This window comes from Neltuma alba, unplaced genomic scaffold (assembly GCF_004799145.2).
Source record: "Neltuma alba isolate B1F8T4 unplaced genomic scaffold, ASM479914v2 tig00002550_pilon, whole genome shotgun sequence".
NCBI lineage: Eukaryota > Viridiplantae > Streptophyta > Magnoliopsida > Fabales > Fabaceae > Neltuma > Neltuma alba.
In genome coordinates this window covers 19,911-28,915 of record NW_021632911.1, presented here as the reverse complement: position 1 = coordinate 28,915, position 9,005 = coordinate 19,911, and the positions used below count along the sequence as shown (strand labels likewise).

Sequence of the window (9,005 nt, the reverse complement as noted above, 5' to 3'; positions counted from 1 at the left end):
GGTAAAAGTAGAGATGCAATCAATAAGAGCAAGCTACATGCCTTCATTATTTCTCGACAGTTTGAGACATCCTCACACAAAACCAGTAGTTTAACAGAGAAAAATACCCAAAAGGACCCTCATACTTATTGTTTACTTGGAAGAAGCCACCTATTAGGAATAAATTACGTCTTCAGTTTAAAAAGGAAATCAAGTCTAAAAAATATAAAAGGGAGGGGAATGACTCAATGGGTCAAAAAAACAACTTAAATACTCGGGGAGAAAATTGAGTGGGCTCTGTGAATCCAAGAAGCTAGTTATCACAAGCCCAAATAAAAATGTGAATCAATGCACACATTTTAAAGGACTAAAGTACCTTCTCAATGACTGACGTCAGCTTAAATGTTAGATATAATCCTGTCATCAATGAAGAAAAGAAACTTCCATATTCCTGGTCAAGAAGAATACATCGATACCATACTGAGTTGAAGGCAAAGGCACGGTAAAGGAGATAGAGTAGGTACTCACAAGTAGATCACATTTGGCCTGTTGAATAGACAATTGGTCATAATTTGGTAATTTGTAAAGCGTAATGCAGATTTTCATCTATGAATGAATACTCATGAAATATACAAAGAATATTGAGTAATATTAGTTGTAAAGTTAAAGATTCAAAGGATCCAGTTTTAGAAGTTTCATCGCCTAAACATTACTTGCAGTGAATTATAAAAATGCTAGATTCAACTGGCTCTAGTACTCTATATTTTATTACTCACCTGCTTACGATAATTTCGGCTCTGCCATTCTTGTAATACATCAAAAAATACACTTGAATACCATTCCTGCCTGGGGGACCAAAGCATCTGAAGTTGTAAGACAGAGTAGCAAAACAATTAGAAGAAACAAGCCCCAAAAATAAAATTTCAAGAACAAAGAATTGAGTAACATGCAATTAGTTAGAATTCACACCACCAAGGTAATTCCATGCCATTTGCAAAAGTAATTACAGATAAATGTGCACCGTATTTCTTTTTTTGATCTATTAATAATTACATGTTGAATGATTGAAAAAATTAAATAGAAGTGCAAGGAAAAGGAGCACGGTTATGACTAATTATGTATGAACATCGAGTACAAGCTACTCTGAATGTCAAAATATCTTTTGCCATTATTAGTATAGGAAGCTATTCCTTCAAAAAGAAAAACTAAAATGAACACTAGGAAAAAAAAATTGAAAAATCACATGAAGCAACTTGTAGAGAATAATAATGAAATCAGCAAGGCAGGCTTTAAGGTATAATCATTTTCAAAAACAAAATACTTGCCTACATAATCTGCGAGACTCCATTTCAATTCTAAGACAAGCAGCATATCACAAGCATTTCGCAGAACAAAATGTAAAAGCATAGTGCTACACCGGAAACTTCGCCAGAAAAATTTATGGAGAAACATACCATTCACTGTGATGATGAAAATAACATGCCAAAATGGAGGTATGACTTTGGAGGAAGCATAGCCAACGGTATAGCATGTCATTATTCTGACACCACCAATATACCCCAACCACGTGCAGTGTAAATGCAATAGAAAATGGTAATCAATACAGGAAATTTCCTCTCTCCCTGCAGTATTCAATAACAGAAATACTTAATAAACAAGAAAAACTTCAATTGACCACAAAGGACTGTTCCACTGGCATGGATTGAAGGGGAAAAAATTGCAAATGCAAGAACTACCAAACCTTTAGAGCTGTCTGCTTCCGCAAAAGTCATTTGACTTGAAAAGGACAGCAGTAACCCAAATTGTAACAAAAAAACTGCAATATTTGAACACAAAATGTGACAGAATGAACTCTTTACTTTGAACACAATATAAATTGCATATTTTTTTTATTGGCAGAGTGCTGCCAACTCATAAAGCAAAATAAATAAATATTCAATCACTTTCCAATAATTTGATTCAACAGAAGCAATATGCAGAGAGAGAACTGTAAGTACAGTTACAAAGAAAAAATTTAGCATAGTAGGTGGCAAGACCAAGTGCCTCAATTATGAAAATAAGCTTCGATGAGCTGATTGAACTTGCCTGTCACACTTGAAAACCTAATGGCTTTCTTTACATATGCATCATGGAAAGGCAGTGCAAACCTAATCAGAACTCCATCAAATACGCATCCTCACTTTGCGAAAGGATACAGCCCCTGATTGTATGCTTTCTAATTTACAATACAATTACAGAGATGAATAATGAACTTTCAATTCAATGAAACCAGCCCACCAAATTAACATGCCAACGTAAAAGCACTAACAATAATCTCTCAGAACCAGAAATCATCTTAGTTCATTTCTCTCACCATCTAAATCATATGTTCATATGATACAGGGTCGATGAACTACTTGATCCTTAACAGGCCTCACTTCCATCAAACTTTATCGCAGGAAAACATTGAAGTAATCAGTCCATGAAAAGGAACGATATAATTCCCCCAAAAGATTGAGGGACAGTGATACAGATGCAAAATATAAACCAACTAAAAGGGCTCCTAGCATGGAGTGTTGATTGCACAAGAGGTCCCTTTCGGTTGTCATTCATTGGAATGTTAATGTGACAGAGACTAGAATAAAAGTTAGCAACACTTCCTACAGCAAGGGCTCATGATAGTAAAGTGAAGTTGAGGATTCAAAATGTACCTTGCAAATGCTGCCGAATGAAGACGACCAGCAACAGCAAAGAAAAAGGCAGGACCTGCTCAATCCAGCGAGCAGCCTGCTGAATATCATACCTCTGGGATGAAGAATCCCTAGCGTTAGCACCAACTCCATCACCAGCCTCAGCATCAGAATTTGCATTCACAGATTGGGAAACGCCCTCTTCTGCAACATGCTCAGTTCTTGAACGTTCCTGATTGCCCGGAGCAGGAGGAACCGTCGCAGAGGGCATCCCAGCCAAGGGTTGCGCCGGTATCGATACTTCATTCTGGGACAGAACTTCCCTCACTTCGCCTTCCCTATCAAGTCGTTGCTCCCCAGCCCAATAATACTAATAGACACCTCTCCATCATTAGGAATGACGGAGGACTCGCCAAGGCGATTCCGTAAAGCATCACGGAATCCAGAAGACAGTCTATTGTTGTTGATTAAGGGCTCAGTCTCTTGTTGATTAGACCTGCTTCGAAGAATCCCTAAATGCTCCAACAACAAAGACAAGGGCGCCTGAATAATATTAGAAGCAGATGGGATACCGTATCGATTGGAGCTGGAAGTCACCGGAGGAGTGACGGGGTCGGGGGACGCTTCCATACGCGTGATTGCCCTAACCCTAATCATGAAAGGGAGGGATTCGAAGCAGGGATGACATTAAAGGGGGTGTTGGAAAAAACCAAAGATTGGCGAAACAAGACAGTGAAAATGAGGGGTGGCCTCGAGTGGAATCAAAGGATTACGTATCGTCGAGGGAAGCACAAGTGTAAGAGGAAAGGATTGAAATTGAGGGCGGTGGATGAAGAAGCAAAAGGCGGGTCGGGGGTGGAAGAGACTGGACAGAAATGGGTAGCGAGAAATTGAAATGATCGGGATTAGGAATTTGGGAATTGGCGAATTGGGGTGGTTGGCGTTGGCGAATAGCACGAGAGTGAACCAAGGGAGCTGACCTAATTGGGCTTTGCTAAACAGTCGAAATGTATTTTGGGAGAATTAGAACCAAGGACCAAGAAAAAGCAATATTTATTTTAGAGGATCTTAAAAAATCATAATTATTTTAAAAGACCAAAAATTAAAATACTCCTTGGCCTTAATATAGAACTCAATTGTTGAGTTAGTTTTTGTCCTAAATATAAGACCCATTTCTCATATTATCAATTTTCTCTAAATTACCCCTATAGATATTCTCTCAATCATAATCAAGTAGAAGAGGGAAAGAGGTATTAAGAAAGATGATCATGGTTGTTTTAGGAAAAACATGTCACATTTCTTATAAGTAACTAACTTACCTAACTTCCTTAATCTAATCAAAAAGTTAAATGGGTCTTATATTAAAAACCGGAGGAGTACAATTTTAAAAATACTAAATCACTCATAATTATTCTTCTTTTCCAATCAACTGTCACTTCTCACTCTATATAAAATTGAAAAATCATCAAATGTTAGATTTCAGACAATGATTAACAAATGGTTTTGAATGTTATCGTTTGCAACAAGAAAACTTGAAGATTTTGAAATAATAATGTTATTAATAATTGCAGATTCTGAGTATGAATAAGAAAAAAGTTGTGTATATATAGCTTAGGGAAGTTCTAACTTTTTGAAAAACTTGTGGGAAAAATGTAATTACATTTATTTTAAAATAAATACCTAACAATATAAAATAGTAGGGAAGGAAAGCAGCAACTACTACTACATCAAGGGTGAAAAAATCACGGAGAGAGATGGAGGTGGGATAGAGATAATTTGGCATTTTAGGATCAATATTTTAAATTTTGGTCCTTTTAAGTAATTCTAATTTTTATGGTCTTTTTTAATAAATATTTCTTTCTACAGGTCCTTTATTCTAATTCTCCCATGTATTTTTGTCCAAAATTATTTTTATAATACTAGGACTTTTAGGAGTAATATTAACACATATTCCTTTCAGTTTAAAATATAATTTAAACTTTATTAGAAGAATTTAATTTTTTATAAGATAATATTTATTTTTATTTGAGAATTTAATGATTTTTTTAACAATTTTATCCCATATGTTTTCTTTCCTTTTTGATTTATTTATTACATCTTTTGTTTATTCCCTTTATTAATAAGGACATATTTGAGGAAAAAATACGTGTCTTACTTATTTATTATTTTAAACTGGGTTAATATAAGCTTTCATTATCTAAGTTTACTATCATTTTAATTTTGGTCCCTCAAGTTTTTTTCATTTAAAATATTGATCCTTATAAACAAATAAAAACTTAGGCTATTTTACTCTATGAGGGACCCAAACCTATAATTTGAATTTGAGAAACTAAAACCAAAATAAGAACAAACTTGAGAGACCAAATATTATATTAATACTTTTTAACTGGTTTTAACTAATTTTTTGAATAAACAAAAAGAGATAAAATTCATCTTATATTTTGAACTGAAAGAAATAATTTTTTAAATCAATAAATTGTCCCTCGATTTACCATTATTAAGTCAAATCAGGACTTTAAAAAAATCTTTTGACCTGAATTTACAGTTTGATTTAGTGCTCATTTGGCGTGATACTTAAACTTTCAAAAGCCACATTGAAAACTCCAAAAACAAAAAAACACATTAATGACCTTGAAACCATGTTTTGTGTGGCCTTGGGGCCTTATGACTTTTGGATCAAAAGCAAAATTAAAGTCAAAGGTGGTTTCCACTCTTTTTCAAATTTAGAACTTTTAAATTTGATTTTTTAATATATCATTTAAACAAATTTTTGTTAAATTAATTTATATAAAGCATATCTAAATATAAATCACATTACGTTGATAAAACTTTAGCCACACTCCAATTTGCAAAATATAATTGGAATAAAAGTTACCTTTGCAAATGTTAACGACAACTTCCCTTGGGGATTAGGAGAAGGTAGTGTTGCAACTTCCCTCACGCAATTGAACCCATTTAAAAATGGACTAAACGTACATTAACCATTATATATTTGTGGTCACATTTGATCTTATTTTAAAGGAAATAACAATTGAGTTATCATATATTTCCTTTTTCTCCCTTGTAATCATCTAACAATCATTAACTAATTCCAATTTGAGGAAATGTGAGGCAAACTCTTCATTCTTCAACATAGTTTTTTTATTCAAAAAACTTTCCTGACATGATTTTTTTTTTCTTCATTAACAACCTTTCTTAACTATCCATTGATTAATCCGTATTGAAACTTCAAGAATCAAATGGGCAGAACATCTCTCATACATTGTTTGAGAAGTATGGAATCCCACGAACTTAATTCAAAGGATATCAGTGATCATAAATTTATCAGTTTCATTTCTTAAAAAAAATTACTCTTTCGGTCCTTAATATAAGACCTAATTGTTGAATTGATTTTGGTTATAAATATAAGACCTATTTCTCATATTTATCAATTTTTTAAATTACCTCTATAGATACTCCTCAACCATAATCAAGTAGAAGAGAGAGAGAGGATATTCAGAAAAATGATTATAGTATTTTAAAAAAAAAAACATGTCATATTTCTTATAATTAATTAACTTGCATAACTTCTTTATTCTAATCAAATTAGTTAAATAGGTCTTATATTAACTATCAAAGGAGTATTTTTTATCCTCCATCTTGTGAGTAAAATTGCAATTACATAATATACTGATTTTAGCCCAAATGGACAAGAAAGGATGTTATATTTAATTTTTCATATGATATTTATTAAATGAAGTAATCACCACAATGTTAATTGTTCATAATACATGATGTTTTTAATCATGTTGCATGCAATCAAATCAATCATCAAACTGTAACTATAAAAAAATGAGCGCCGATAAATGTGAATTAGTATATTTTCCAACAATAAATAGGGAAGTGCAAGTGTTATTTTTTTTTATGCAAGGAATAATGCATTGATTATGATTTGGATTGTTGAGCTCGAAGTGTCAACTCAAGTGTCCAGTGTGAACAAGCAAGGAGGGCATAGACAACTGGACAACGATGAATTGTTGTGTTTTGAAATATTGAGAACAAATAAGTAAATGAATGATAGTGATTTTTATTATTATTATTATTATTATAAACATAGAGTATCATTCATTTTGCTCCAAATTATAATTCTTCTCTCAATTCTTCTTGTTAATATCATACTACCCTCCGATTTTTAAATAAGAACTGATTTGACATTCAATTTTACTCCTAAATATAAAATTCAATTCATTTTGTCTCTCATATTTATTTATTTTTTTAACGTAATCCTTGTAATAACTGTGTATATATAAAAGTTCTATAAAATGGTAATTATAGCTAATACATTTTATTAGTAAGAGTATTGTAAGCAATACAATACCTATTTATTATAAATAACTAAATTAATTTTTTTATCTACTCAAATTAGTCAATTAGCTCTTATGTTAAGGATCAAAAGTAATAGTATGTATCAATCAAGTTTTAATTGTCAAGAGAGTAGTTTCTCGTGCAAGTGAATGAAAGAGATATTTTGGGACAACTAATACATATATTTTTTAAAAAATAATTAATTTAGTTATTTTTTTAATATCTTTAAATTAATTATTTAATTCCCACAGGATAATAATTATGAAATGGAGGAGGAAACAGGTGATTGGCTTAAAATTAAATTAAAATGGGGTGTGGAAAGTGGGAGTAATTAAAAGAAATTAGTGGCTCCCTCTACCCTTGCCTTCTTAGCAACAAAGCTCCCTTTATTTATGGCGCAACCGCAAAACTGCTCTTCCTACTTTAATGTATTGTCAAAGCAAATCAATAATGGCTCCATTATGAAACCACTTCAAATTAATAAGCCTCTCGTTCATTGATTGATTGTTGGAGACAGATTTTATTCCACACTTTCTTCATTTTTTTTATAATCACAATTATCATTAGAAACAATTCTCTTCAAACTTTGTCATACACTAAGGGCTTGTTCGGCAATATGATGAAACCATGGTTTGGGTCCCAAGTTGCCAAACAGAGAGAAAAATAACAAACCATGATTTTGGGTCAAAACTATAGTTTTAGAAAAAGTGAATTCATTCTGCTTCTGGCTCAAATTGGAGAATATGATTACACTTCTCAATTATTTTTTTATAAACATATTTAATCTTATATTTTATAAATATATACACATATTAATTATTTATTAATTACATTATCTTATATATTATTAATTATGTTGGTAAAAAATATATTATTAACAATTTTATTCCTTCAAATTAAAATATATTATAAAATCTATCTTTTATGTAATTATCATATTAACTTATCTTCTATGTTGGTCATGGAAAAGTTGGCTCATCTCATCCAAAACGAGGTGCAACAAGACAACTGGAAGCCATTCAGGCTTAAAAAGAATGGCACACCTATCTCGCATTTGTTTTCGCTGATGATTTGATTCTTTTCGCTGAAGCAAATCTGGAACAAGCGGGCATTGTTAAAGCTTGCTTAGATGATTTTTGTATGGCGTCGGGCCAAAAAGTAAATGAATCTAAGTCACGGGTTTCTTCTCGAACAATGTCAACCATAACAGGAGTAGGGAAATAAGTGAGTTTCTTGGCTTCACTGCTACAGTGGATCTAGGCAAATATCTAGGGGTCTCAGTTCATCATAAGAGAGTTTCAAGACATACTTTCCATCCGGTCGTGACTAAAATGGAAAGTCGCCTTGCTTCATGGAAAGCTCGATCCTTGTCAATGGCAGCACGGCATACACTTGTTTCCTCCGTGGCTTCAGTGATCCCGGCTTATACTATGCAATCCACTAGCTTACCTGTCAACGTATGCGACACAGTGGACAGAAAGTGCCGCAATTTCTTATGGGGTAGCACGACATCGGAAAGGCGTCCTCACCTGGTGGCATGGGATGACGTGTGTAGTAGAAAAGAAATAGGGGGCCTTGGTCTTCGAAAAGCTCACACACTAAACTCGGCCTTCATGATGAAACTTGGTTGGGGCTTGATCAAAAGACGCGATGCGCTGTGGGTACAAATTATGAGGGAGAAGTACAAATGCGGTGCTGATATTATCCCAGGACTTGCAGCAACCAAATGCGATTCTGAGGCATGGAAGGGCATAAGGAAGGTATGGGATGTGACAAAGGAGGGTATTGGGTGGAAGCTCGGAAGGGGGACTCACATTCGGTTCTAGGAAGACCGGTGGCTCCCACATCATGATAAGCTCATCAACTACGCCACCATGAACGTGGAGGAGTCAGCGCGTAGTCAAAAGGTGTCAGATTTTCTAACCGTGTCAGGTAGTTGGGATTGGAACAAGTTTCTACATCTGCTGCCGTCGTCAGTGAGCTCCAGTATAGCCCGAGCGTACCCATCAGTCC

At 33.7% G+C, this 9,005-nt stretch overlaps 1 pseudogene; it reads right to left on the bottom strand.

Moving 5' to 3' along the window:
• Positions 1–755: 755 nt before the first annotated feature.
• Positions 756–3,579, bottom strand: LOC114732098 (uncharacterized; annotated as a pseudogene).
• Between the last annotated feature and the right edge of the window lie 5,426 nt (positions 3,580–9,005).